Source organism: Arvicola amphibius, chromosome 1 (assembly GCF_903992535.2).
Source record: "Arvicola amphibius chromosome 1, mArvAmp1.2, whole genome shotgun sequence".
NCBI classification, from domain to species: Eukaryota; Metazoa; Chordata; class Mammalia; order Rodentia; family Cricetidae; genus Arvicola; species Arvicola amphibius.
Window position 1 is genome coordinate 113726400 of NC_052047.1, and position 14268 is coordinate 113740667.

At 41.0% G+C, this 14268-nt stretch overlaps 1 pseudogene; it reads right to left on the reverse strand.

Annotated features, from left to right (window-relative positions):
• Window positions 1–773: 773 nt before the first annotated feature.
• LOC119819140 lies at window positions 774–2721 on the reverse strand (annotated as a pseudogene).
• Between the last annotated feature and the right edge of the window lie 11547 nt (window positions 2722–14268).

A 14268-nucleotide genomic window follows, 5' to 3' on the forward strand; every position in this document is an offset into this window, starting at 1 on the left:
GCATATATGTGAAGGACTGTTTTGATCTCATTAATTGAGATGGGAAGAGCTGTCCACTGTGGGTGGCATCATTCCCTGGCTGGGACCCGGTACTGTGTAAGTGGAGAAGGAGCTGAGCAGCAGCGTTCAACACTGTCTGCTCCTGACTGCGGATGGCACGTGAGCAGCCTCTGCTGCCTTGACTTCCCTTCCACAGTGGACTGTGCACTTAAACTGTGAGCTGAACATTTTATCCCATGTGTTCTTATGTCAGAGTGTATCATCACAACAGAAGAATCTAAGATTGATGACCGAAGTTACAAAACAATCCTGCACTAGTTCAGAATTATGTATTATAATGGGTTATTTACTTAGGGGAGACTCACAGATCACTGTCCTAGATCCCAGTCCTCTGCACAAATGGGGAACGGAGTCTAGCAGCTGGAAGCAAGAACCAGAAGCAAGAGAGCAAATGCAAGCTTTACAGCTGCATTTATGGTATAAGAGACCACGCCCAACTGGGCTGGTATCTTTTTTTTTTTTTTGGTGGTGCCAATTTAAATATTTTTATTAGACATTGCATTTTCTGTTTTATTATACATTGCATTTTCCACTTAGGATACAGTTATAAAGTGCAATGCTTATTTCACTCCCTATGCACATTGAATATGTTCAAGTATTGAGAATGCCCAGTAAATTTATTGTAGCAGTTTGAATTTGAAACTGCCATGAAACTTGCTAAATTTGGGTCCTTCAAATGCTTCCCTGTGGAACAAATGCTACAATGTCTACTTGGACTGACTTAATCCACCTCTTCAATGGTGGGCCCTGAAGAAGCACCACCAGATGGAGGAGCTCCTCCACCAGGGAAGCCGCCAGGCATTCCTCCAGGCATCCCACCAGCAGTCTGGTACAGCTTGGTAATGATGGGGTTGCAGACTTTCTCCAGTTCTTTCTGCTGGTGTTCAAACTCTTCCTTCTCTGCAGTCTGATTCTTATCCAGCCAACTGATGATCTCGTTGCACTTGTCTACAATCTTCTGCTTGTCTTCATCATTGATCTTTCCTTGAAGTTTCTCATCTTCAACTGTTGCCTTCATGTTGAAAGCATAAGACTCCAGGGAATTCTTGGAGGACACCTTATCTCTCTGCTTTTCATCTTCAGCTTTATATTTCTCAGCTTCCTGGACCATGCGCTCAATATCCTCCTTGCTCAAGCGGCCCTTGTCATTGGTGATGGTGATCTTGTTCTCCTTGCCTGTGCTCTTATCTACAGCAGAAAAATTGAGGATGCCATTGGCATCAATGTCAAAAGTGACTTCAATCTGGGGAACACCACGGGGTGCTGGAGGGATGCCTGTAAGTTCAAACTTTCCAAGCAGATTGTTATCCTTGGTCATGGCTCGTTCACCTTCATACACCTGAATGAGCACACCCGGCTGGTTATCAGAGTAGGTGGTGAAAGTCTGGGTCTGCTTGGTAGGGATGGTGGTATTGCGCTTGATGAGGACAGTCATGACTCCACCAGCAGTTTCAATACCAAGGGAAAGAGGAGTGACATCCAAGAGCAGCAAATCCTGAACATTCTCAGACTTGTCTCCAGATAGAATGGCTGCCTGGACAGCTGCACAATAAGCAACAGCTTCATCAGGGTTGATGCTCTTGTTCAGCTCTTTTCCATTGAAGAAGTCCTGCAGAAGCTTCTGAATCTTGGGGATTCTGGTAGAACCACCCACCAGGACAATATCATGGATCTGAGACTTGTCTAGTTTGGCATCTCGAAGGGCCTTTTCTACAGGGTCCAGAGTGCCCCGGAACAGGTCAGCATTTAATTCTTCAAATCGAGCACGGGTAATGGAGGTATAGAAGTCGATTCCCTCATAGAGAGAATCAATCTCAATACTGGCCTGGGTGCTGGAGGAGAGGGTGTGCTTTGCCCATTCACAGGCAGTACGCAGGCGCCTGACAGCTCTCTTGTTCTCACTGATGTCCTTCTTGTGCTTTCGTTTAAACTCAGCAATGAAATGGTTGACCATCCTGTTGTCAAAGTCTTCTCCACCCAAGTGGGTGTCTCCAGCTGTTGATTTGACTTCAAAAATTCCATCCTCAATTGTGAGGATGGACACATCAAAAGTGCCACCTCCCAAGTCAAAGATCAGCACATTCCTTTCAGCTCCAACCTTCTTATCTAGCCCATAGGCAATAGCAGCAGCAGTCGGCTCGTTGATAATTCGAAGCACATTGAGGCCAGCAATAATTCCAGCATCTTTTGTTGCCTGGCGCTGAGAGTCATTGAAGTAGGCTGGCACTGTGACCACAGCATTGGTAACCATCTTCCCCAGATAAGCTTCTGCAATCTCCTTCATCTTAGTCAGAACCATAGAGGACACCTCCTCTGGGTAGAAGCTTTTGTCTCTCCTTTGTACTCTACTTGGACCTTGGGCCTGCCTGCATCATTCACCACCATGAAGGGCCAGTGCTTCATGTCAGACTGTACAACAGCATCATCAAACCTACGTCCGATCAGATGTTTGGCATCAAAAACTGTGTTGGTGGGGTTCATCGCAACCTGATTCTTCGCAGCATCCCCAATCAATCATTCCGTGTTAGTAAAAGCCACATAGCTCGGTGTGGTTCGGTTACCCTGGTCATTGGCAATTATCTCCACCTTCCCGTGCCGGAAGACGCCCACACAGGAGTAGGTGGTGCCAAGATCAATACCGACTGCAGGTCCCTTAGACATGGTTGCTCACGTGTAGGCCCGGCTGTGCTGGCGAGGACACCACACCAATTCCCCCCAAGCTGGCGCCGCGTTCAATGAGCTGGGCTGGTATCTTAAAGGCTATTGGCTGAAGGTGCTGCCAGAGCACCTCCCCTTTTTCTTTAAATAAGAGAGTTCTAACCCCAATACAAAACTATGTACACTAGGAACAGATATCAAGTATAAAGTTAGAATTACAACCAGCATAAACAATATTAAGCAAGGAACATATCGTAATGTTTTAATAAACATTCTATCTTAAGGAGTTTAAGTCTTGTATTGGAAAAGGCTTGGCTAGATCATAAGAGGATGGTAACTATGATTATCTAATCTTCAACCCCATCAAAGGCCTGAGAAGGGAGATAATATTACTTAAGTAGGCAGGAACTGCAATCAAGCAACTTCCAAAATGTGCAGTAGATGACAGAGACAACTGGCTGTTTGAGTAATCACCCAAAGTCTCATTTGCAATGTTGCAGCAACCAACTTTGGCTAAGACCTAGAGTAACTGACAGACCATTTTCAGAGGCAGAACATTTTACAAAACCATCTTACCATGTCTTGGCAAGATTTGACAGTCTTTTTTCTTGTATTCTGAGACACCGTGCACTTTGTCAGTGGTCAAAATTCCTTGTCCAAAGGCCAGTTTTGCCAAGAAGAAAACAAACTCCAAATGGAGTTTCTTTGGTTCTCAACATTTTCTCAGGAATAGGACGGTGCTGCCAGGAGCAATTGTGTCTCATGTCAACAGAATCCTAAGTTATAAATGCCATGTTCTATAGATCTTTGAAGTGGTTGAAGATTACCTATCTATGCAGAATACACTCTCTATGTATCTAAAGAACCTAATTAGTCTGACTAAAAGTATAACAAACATGAATGACTGTTGACCTATAATACTTAATATGTCTATAACTTAAGAATAAGACTTCATATCAGAATATTAAATAATCTTTAAACAACTGTGCTTTAAAGAAGGATAATGACCTCAAAATATAAAAAATATATAAATATCTTGATAAGAGGTAGAAATATATAATGCAATATGATAAATACATTCTAAAATTGTATCAATATACAAAATGTCTTAAACAGGGGTAGAAAAATGCATACATACAATCTCACAAAATAACTTTGCATAGGTGTACAAATATTGTAAACAGAAATAGGCACATACTCAATATAACAAATATCATTTGAACTTGTATGAATATACAGAAATCTATACCAGTGTAAATTATCCATAAATAATAACTCACAAGTATTCACAATACTATCATTATTATTATTATTATTATTATTATTATTGTAAGTTCACATTAATATACTTATTTTCTCATTCAGTTTTTCCCTCTTTTTTTTGATCTCTGAGCTTACATAATTTCCACCCCAACCTCCAACCGTATGTGAGTAACAATCGACCCTGAAATGGTATCCCTAGACCTGAGGACAAACTTTGTTGGGAGTGGGGATGTTGTCTTCTAGAATTACTTCCTGCTGTCATGGGGGTGATGTTTTTTCTAGGGGATCCTGTAAAAGTAAAATGGTTAAGTTTCAAGATTGTTGTTTTGTATAATTGCAAATAGTCTGTGAGTAGTTGATAGGATTTTTGTTTGTTTGTCTGTTTGCTTATTTTTTTGAAGTTCTTATTTGGAGTTCTGGCCAGAATGTTATAAGAAGGTGCACCATTTCTGCAGCTGGTACCCAAAAATCTGTCTCATAGTAACACTATCAGCATCGTGAGGTCATAGCAACCAGGTAGAGTCATTGTTGTGGGGCTCCATCTTCTTCCTGGAAGCTTCAAAGATTGCTGCAGGAAAATCTATTGTTCATAGTCGAAAACTTAAGCATTATTCATATAGACATATATTCAACAAAAGAAACAATATAGACAAAGTGGGAATGGATAAAGTAAAATATTTCCTTAAAATCTATCTTTACTCTGTCCCATACCAGATGGTTGTTGAAATGAGACAGAAATTCTTAATTTTTCTTTTGACGACATGCTTGGATTTAGAGAAGGATAGCTATTGTCCAACTCCAAAGCCAACTCTTGTTTTTATGTAGAGATGTATATGTGTCCAAAATAATCAAATTTTACCATGCAGATGATACAGTATCATAAATCATATATCTCCTTGCTTGTTGATTCTTTCTGGACAGCTATGTTTTCATCTTTAGGCATCTATATGTCCAAGGTCTCTTGACTCTTTGAAGATGAGTATTAGGAACCTACCCCAATCCTTATGAGGTTTTTTTACCACCTGTATGACTGTCACCTCTGTGGATGAGCTATCATTTCTCTTTCTCAAGAGGCTTCTCTTTTACAAATGGAATCTTTATTAATTTTTATGGTATCCATAGTTTTTCTTCTCCTGTGAGAACAAGAGTGAAATCCCTTCCCCAATATAGTAAATCTCCTGGTTTCCATTGTGAAGTCAGCACAACCTTAAAATACACCAGCTGACTTAATTCAGAAGTTTTTCTATTATCCAATGTATCTCTGCTGTTGTTATGCCTCTCTCATTAGCGTTAAGAAAATTCAAGGTTAATAAGGCATTATGCAATCTATTTTGGGGGGTATTTTCCATACCTTTCTGTTTAACATATCCTTTATAGTTCAATTTGATCTTCCTATAACTTCCTGACCTATAAGATTGTTTGCTATACCTGTAATGTGCTTTTTATTATAATAAGCAAAAAACTGATTTATTTTATTAGACACATATGCTAGACCATTGTCTGTTTTTATTTGTGCATGTATACCCATGATGGCCATAACTTCCAATAAATGCATGATTACTGAATCAGCCTTTCCTGATCTCAAGGCAGTTGCTCATTGAAAACCTGAATAAGTATCAATGGTGTGGTGTACATATTTTAATTTTCCAAATTCTATAAAGTGGAACACATCCATCTTCCAGATCTCATTCCTTTGAGTACCCTTAGGGTTACTCCCTGCAGGTAATGGTATTTGGTTATAGAAAGAGCAATAAGACATCGCTTTATAATCTCCTTATCTTGTTGCTATGTAATAAAAAACTCTTTCTTTAAACCTTTGCTATTGACATGATGTTTCTTATGAAATTCTGAGGCCTTCAGCGCACTTCCAATTAATAATTGACAATTTCTGCATTACCTTGTGCTAGAGGACCTCGAAGACCCATATGGGATTGGATGTCTGTTACGTATATGAGACAAAGCCTATTCCTGATTATATCTTGAACCTGTGTGAATAATGAAGTCAATTCTGTATCATCTGGTATAGATTCAGTGGTTTTAATATGTAAGACAACTTCTTTCTGCATATTGTGAATCAGTAACTATATTGAGAGGTTCTTTAAAATCTCTTAGTGCCATGAGAATAGCATATAATTCTACTTTTTGGACAGAATTATAAGGGCTTAGTTCCACCTTAATTCTTCTGATTTGTAACCTGCCTTTCCTTATTTATTTGCATCTGTATAAAATGTATGAGCTCCAGTTACTGGTGTATCATGTACAATTCAGGGAAGAATCCAAGTAGTTCTCTTAATAAAGTTAATTCTATCATTTTTGAGATAATTGCTATTAATTTCTTCTAAAAAATAGCACAAGCTTTTTGCCATGGTTCATTGTCTTCCCATAATTCTTTAATTTCATCAGTAAAAAAAGGCACTATAATTTCTGCTGGGTCTATACCTACTAGTTGATGAAGTCTCAATTTTTCTTTTATAATTAATTAAGAGACTTTTCCACATAAGTTTTTAATTTTTTACTTGGTGTATATGGTAAAAAGATTCATTCTAAGAAAATATCTTCCCTCTGCATTAAAATTCCTGTAGGGGAAATTCTAGAAGGTGTTATGACTAGAATATAATTAAGATTTGGATTCACTCTATCTACATGTGTCTCCTGTAATTTCTTTTCAATGACCAGCAATTCTTTTTCCACTTCAGCTGTTAATTCCCTGGGACTATTTAAGTCTTTGTCACCATCTAAGGTTTTGTTTAAATGAACTACTAGATCCCAACAGCTAGTCATAGACTGAAAATGGCTCCTAACAATCTTTGAAAGTCATTAAGAGTCCACAATTGGTCTCTCCTAATTTGTGCCTTTTGTGTTCTAATTTTCTGTAAACCTATTTTGTAACCTAGGTAATTGACAGACTCTCCTCTTGTATTTTTTCAGGAACAATTTGTAATCCCCATTTAGGCAAAACATTCTTTGCTTTTTCAAATATTCTTTCTAATATTTGAGTCAGATAATAAAATGTCATCCATGTGATGGGAAATTATAGACTTGGGAAATTGCTTGTATATTATTGTCAATGATTGACTTACAAAGTATTGGCACAGGGTGGGACTATTGAGCATTCCCTGTGGGAGAATAGTCCACTGACATCTCTTAGTCAGCTGAGAATTATTATAAGTAGGCACTGTGAAAGCAAGCTTTTCTCTATCCTTTTCTTGTAAAGTATAGTAAAGAAACAATTTTTTAAATTAATAATTGTAAGAGGCCATTCTTTTGGTAATAGAGGAAGGCAGAGAAATTTCAGATTGTAAAGGGTCCATAGGTTGGATAACCTGTTGACAGCTCTTAGATCTGTCACCATTCTCCATTTTCCAGATTTCTTTTTAACAACAAATACAAGAGAATTTCAAGGGCTGGTTGATTCTTCAATATGGTGAGCATCTAGTTGCTCTTGTACCAACTAAAGCCTGCAGTTTGTCTTCCATTAAAAGCCATTGTTTAACCTATATGAGTTTCTCAGTTAATCATTTTAAAGGCAAGGCCATTAGCACCTCTGAAGGTTTGATAGTTGTTTTGTGTTCTTGTACAGCCTAAATGGCTGGTGACCTTTGCTTATAATATCTTATAATATCCTTCGCAGAAACGAGTTTTTGAGAATACAGAAATGTTAACCTGGGTATTTCATTGCTGCAACAGGTGATAGCCCTATAAATTCACTGCAATATTAGCTACATATGGCCTCAGCTTTCCTTTCTGTCCTTCTGGCTCTATGCATTCAACCCACCTTGTGCTTTGTTTTACTTGAGATAGGGTTCCAATTCCTAGGAATTGAGTATCTGCCTCTTGAAGAGGCCAATCTGGATGTCAATATTCTGGAGTAATAATAGTCATGTCCACACCTGTGTCTAGTATTCCCTTGATTACAATGTAATTTATATGCACTCTTAACTTTGGTCCTTGATTCATTTATAGACATCTGCCAAAATATACATTTTCTATTTCCTACTGGAGTTTTTGACTCATCCTCCAGGTCTATTCCATCATCCAGAACTGATGTAGGAATGTTTCTATTTATCTGTTGTTTCATTGGTTAATTAATAAAGAAACTGCTTGGCCTGATAGGTCACAATATAGGTGGGCGGAGTAGACAGAACAGAATGCTGGGAAGAAGGGAAGTCAGGTAGATGCTTCAGGCAATCGCCATGCCTCTCCTCTCTGGGTCAGATGCCATGGAGCTAGCTGCCAGGTCAGACATGCTGAATCTTTCCTGGTAAGCTACCACCTTGTGGTGCTACACAGATTACTAAGTATGGGTTAAAGCAAGATGTGAGAGTTAGCCAGTAAGAGGCTAGAGCTAATGGGCCAAGCAGTATTTAAATAAATACAATTTGAGTGTTGTTATTTCGGGTGTAAAGCTAGCCATGCAGGAGCCAGGTAGGATGAGAAGTAGGCCTGATTGCCTCATCACTACACAGAACAGTATGGTTTTTTTACAGCAGGCACTGGATTGTTTAATTTTCCTGTGAGACATGTTCTCCACAGTGAGTGGGAATAACTGAGCCTTGTTTGACATCGGGGCCTGAGAGAGGCCCCCAAGGAGTTTCCCAGTGACATCAGCTTGCCTTGTCTGTTTCTTGTCGACCTACATTCTTTAGTCCAATGTCAGCCTCTGCTACACCTCCTACAGTTACCAAAAGGATGAGTCCTCTAATCCTTGCCATTCCTAGAGGAGACATTATTCCTAGGAATTTCTTGTCTACAGTCCCTTCTTAGATGTCCTATTCTTCCACAATTAAAACATTTGGCATTTTGATGTCTCCTCATACAATTGGAAATTGCTTTTCCTACCCAAGCTTCAGTACTATAGCCAAATGTTTCAACATTTGTTGTATGCAAGATCCATTCATCTATGGGTATTTGTCTAACCTTTAAAGTCCCAAGGATCTTCTTGGATTCTAAGCTGGCATTTTCAAAAGCCAAGGATTCAATTATTACACGTTTAGCTTCAGGGTCCGTTACTCCTAATTGTATAGCCCTAGTTAATCTTTGTAAGAAGTCAGTAAAGGGTTCTCTCTGGCCCTGTTTAACCCGAATATATAACTCAATACTCTTTCCTAGTTCCTGAATCCTGTTCCAAGCATTTAAAGCTGTTGTGCTAAATAAGGGCACAGCGTGTTCTTTGTAGTGAGCCTGTTCCTGAGAATCAGAGTAATGACCCTCGCCAAGAATTTGATCTTGGAAAGTCTCAAATCCTTTTGCTTTCCCCTGTTGCTCTAAATTTTTTGTCTCTTCTCTTCAATAACACTTCCAAAGCAGCTGAGGTCCATCTTCTAGGAACTCTGAGATTAACTGAAGCCAATCATGTAGGGTAGTCTTAGTGCTTGAAGCCCACATTTTCACCATTTCCCTGACAAAAGGTGAATGTAGCCCACAAGAAACTATTGCTTGTTGTATCTTTTAGATCACTTATACATATTGTTTCCCATGCATATTCTTTGACTACCTTAGGGTACTTTGTGCCATATGGCCTTTCCAAGGAAATTACCGGATATGCAGTTGAAACTCTATGTAAGTCATCCTGAGGTCTGGCACATACTGATGAGGTTAAATCTTGTCCTTGTAACTTCTGTCCCTGTTCATCAATTTCAATAAATTACTCAATTTTTTAAACGCTTTTTACTGCTTTTTTAAAGTCTGAATCTCCTAGATATCCTCACTGAGAATTCCAAGGTATAAAACTTGTCCAGTAAAGATAATGTCTCATCCTTGAACATATCATAACTTTTCAACAGGTTTCAATAGTTAAATTCAACAGCACAAATTCTCTCAGATAATTTTGTCAAATTGATGTTATCCCTCTCCATAGTATTGAACCATTTTTAATGAGATAATATTGAAAACAAAGCTAATTCCTAGAATCAAATAAAGGGATGTAGACGGAAAATTGTGTAAGCCTTGCAGAATACCTTCCATACTATAAACAAAATAATTATTGAACTCCTGGATGTTATCAGTCATCTTTTGTGGTTTTTCAGATTTTACCTGTCGTAAGGAAATAACAATGAATTGGAGTAGGTGTAATAATTGTTATTGGCCAGCAGGTATCGCAGTTGCAGCCATGTGGCTGAGAGATGCAAGCAGCAACGAACTGCAGGCATTGCTTTCTTGGGTACTGAAAAATATGCTTTGTTTAACAAATTAAGAACAGTTATTAAAGTGATCAAACTATTCCAAGAGTTGGGGCTCAGGAAAAAGAGAAAAATCCAAAATTTTCTGTCAGTGCAAGTTGCAGACTGTGTGCATCGAGGGGATTGCAGGCACCAGTGTGTGGGCTGGCATGTAACACACAGAGAGGCAGCGTGTGGATCTCAAGCTGGGTAGCACTGAGCAGCACCCTGCTGTGTCTGAGGGCCGGCTAGAGCTGCTGCAGCAAGAGAGTCAGTGCCCAATGTGCCACATGGCTAGTGAACCGATTCCAAAAATTGTGATCCCAAAAAGTGGGCTGGTCCCCACATTTGGGCACCAGATGATGAGGGAAGTTACAAAATAATCCCACACTAGTTCAGAATTAAGTATAATAAAGGGTTATTTATTTAGGGGGGACTCACAGATCACAGTCCTAGATCCCAGTCCTCTGCAATGAATGGGGAACAGGAACAGAGTCTAGCAGCCAGAAGCGAGAGCCGGAAGCAAGAGAGTGAGCACAAACTTTACAGCTGCACTTAAAGTATAAGATCACGCCCAAGTGGGCTGGTATCTTAAAGGTTATTGGCTGAAGGAGCTGAAGGAGCTCCCACAGCGCTAAGACCAATTACTTGATTCTAACATTAGCCTGAGTTCACCTCTACTCAGCCTGGAGTCTCAGAACCCCAAATAAATCTCTGGAGAAGTATTACTTGTTTGAGTAATACCAATCAGAGGAAGGCTTTGGGAGAATGAACTTCCTTCATCTAAAGCAGTGGTTCTCAACCTACCTACAACCCTTTAATACATTCCCTTATGTTGTGGCAACCCCAACCATAAAATTATTTCCTTGCTACCTCATAACTGTAATTTGGTACTGTTATAATTGTAATATAAATATCTGTGTTTTCAGATTGTCTTGGGCAAATCCCATGAAAAGGTCATTTGATCACCGAGGGAGGTGTGACCCATAGGTGGAGAGCCACTGATATGTAAGGATGGTGTAAAGGATGATGTGCAAACATTCTGTGCCACCTCAGCAGGTGGCTGGCACAAGGTACTGTCTGAGTCAAGGAAGAGCATTGCTTCCACTGTCCGGACTGCTGGAGACAGGGCCCTTGACTCCAACACCTCTTCCTCTTCTGTGAGATCTGTTATGCCATGAATTTTTGATATCTCACTTTGGGGGAAGGGTAGGGTTACAGAACAGAACTTTCCATTGTATCCTGAGCCTGTGATAAATGGTAGCTAACGAGCATGTCTGCATTGGGAAAAAGCTAGGAGGCATTATGGGAGTGGTGAGCGATTCCTACACACAGCGCTTCTGAACGGTAGGCTAAATCCTTTCAAGACGGAAAGCAGTGGGTTTGCCTTCTTCCCACTTTGGCAATTATCCTTGGGCTGTTCTGCTTTGTACAGTGATGGAGTGGTTATTTGGGATTAAAGGAGCAATTGAATCTGTATCAAAAGTAAGTCTGAGATTCCTTGCCTCCCTGACAAACGTGTTATTACTGCCTTCGCAAAAGGGCATTTACCTGTCTGTCAGAAATACACTCTGTTTTCATTTTGTGTGAAATCCTCTTTACTTCTGAAAGCACATCTGTGGAAAAGAATGAATGCCTCTGACAGACATTCCCAAGGGGAAGCATGAGCCCTCACCATGCCATGACAGGTCTTGGCCTTCAGCAGCTCCGTTTTGTTGATGAAATGCAGTCAGGGCATGTGTGCCTTGCAACAGAACCTGTGGGCTTCTTCCTTCCCAAGCTCTCTGCTGTTGCTCCTGCCTGCAACCCCATCAATGTCATTTAAGAGATTCTGGCTTTCCTGAATGTTCTCTCCAGCTTGTTTGCTTGCTTTGGTTTTTTTCTGAATTTTGGATTTAAAGGAAGGAAAACTCATTTGGGATCTAACTGTGAAGTCCCTACCTAATGAAGTCTCTGGGATTCGGGCTTCCTCTGGTTTCTTAAATGTGCTAGAAGTGGCCGTGCATCATCCTCTGAGGTGACTCAGATGGTTTTTCAGGCTGTGGGGGACAGTATTTGTTTGTATATGTGTGTATACATATGCATGTTTGTGTACATATGTGTGTGCATGTGGAGGTCAAAGTTTAACGTTGGGTGTCATTCATCAGGAGCTGTCTGCCTTATTTTCTAAGACAGGGTCTCTTACTGGTCTGGATCACCAAGTAGGTTAGAGTGGCTATCCAGTGTTTTCCCGAGATCATCCCTGTCGACTGCCCCAGCTTTGAAATCACAAGCCTGTGCCAACATACCTGCCTTGTTAAGTGTAGGTTCTGGGAATTGAGGCCACATCGCTGACTTTACCTACAGAACTCTCTTCCCAGCTCCCAGGCTGTCATTTTCTAACACCTTGGAGAAACTTGAAAAGCGTGCTGGGAAGGGACGGCTTTGATTGAGTGCTAATGGCTGTCCAGGGCTCTAGATGTGGAGAACTTATATATTCTGTTCCTCTTTTGAACCTTTTACCATCTTAGGAAATGGATTTTTCCTACTTCACAATAAAAAATGAAGGTTCAGTGAGGGTGAGGTTATTGCCAAGCTCAGAACTTTTTGGAGAGTCTCAGCCTGGTCTCCTGAATAAAAAGGATCCTACTGCCAGGAAAGTCACTACCCATTAAACCAAACACTCTGGCCCTGGGGTCTGGACTGTGCTGCATGCACACGCTAGGGTCCAGCCCCAAGCTCAGGAGTGAGAAGGGAAGCAATGGCTTTCCATACAGGGAGAGCTGGATATACGTATGAGGAGAGGCGGTATCTAACATCCATCTGGCCCTTGGGAATGGAGCACTCAGACCAGTCCCATCCCCACCTCCTTATTGTCTTGGGCTCACTAGGAGAGAGAGGGAAAGAGCTGTGGATAAAGGTGGTCAAGCTGTAGTCGCAAATGTAAAACAGTTCAAAATATCTCCAGACATTGCCACACGGTCTCCAAGGGACAGAGCTGCCCCTCCCCAGTTAAGACTGCCATTTTGTTTCATGGTGACGGTGTGCAGGCTCCCTCCTCCACCTGTGAAAGTGAGGTGAAGGTGCGTGGTTGATCGGCAGTTATGATTCACCAGACAAGCTTTAATATATATATATATATAATTCAGTTTAATAAAGGAAAGGAAAGGGAACTTACAAATCCAAGGTTCCAGCGAGGAGCGCAGGAAAACAAAGAGCAGGCGGGCCACAGGCCCGCAAGATTTTATAAGTCAATATTAGCCTAAGGGGGACACGCCTAAGAGGGACACGCCTTTAGACCAAGGGGGACACGCCTTACAAAACAAGGTTTTAGGCTAGGCTTCCCCTTCAGTGAGGCCATCGGGTAATCACCTCTGCAGTTCTGAACCCAGCACCACACCGGAGAGAACTTGACATTCACGATGCCCATTTCAATGACCTGTCCACCCTGTGATACGCTGAATGTTTGGACTCACAGTCCTGGTCGCCTGGCCGTGGTGTCCTGGACAAGAGGTGGAAAACTAATTCAAATCCAGTTGGCTGGGTCTCTCTCCTTTTGGAAGAGTGACTGCTAGACTCGACAACAGCTGGAGCTGCTCTTCTGAAGAGCTGAGATGGGAGCTGGGAGCAGCCTCTGACACCCATCACTTGAACTGAAAGCAGAAAACGCCAGCCTTCAAGGGAATGAGAATGAGACAGACGTCAGGCAGAGATGAGGGACTAGCTGAGATAATCTATCTTTGAGATAATGAGGGCGTTCCAGACACTGCCTGCCGCTTTCCTTTCCTGAGGCCTGACTACATCGGGATTCTGTGAAACCCTATGCCCTTGTGACAAACTCTTCTTCATGTAAGCCGCACACGTTGGGTTTTGATTCTTGTGTGTGTAGCTGTGTATTTTTATGCGTACACGTTTTCCATGGCATGTATGTGTGTGCATGAGCAAGGAGGCCAAGGGCCAACCTCGGGGGTCATTCCTCACACTTACCTGGCAAATACTTTATTGACTGAGCCATTTCCTCAGCTCCTGGATTTTTATTCTTACAATCAGAGAAAGTTTCCCAGTACATGGGTCTGGCACTGAGTAGATATTTATTCATTTTAATTAATTGATTGGTTAATTAACTTACTGGTTGCCAAGAAGAAAAAAA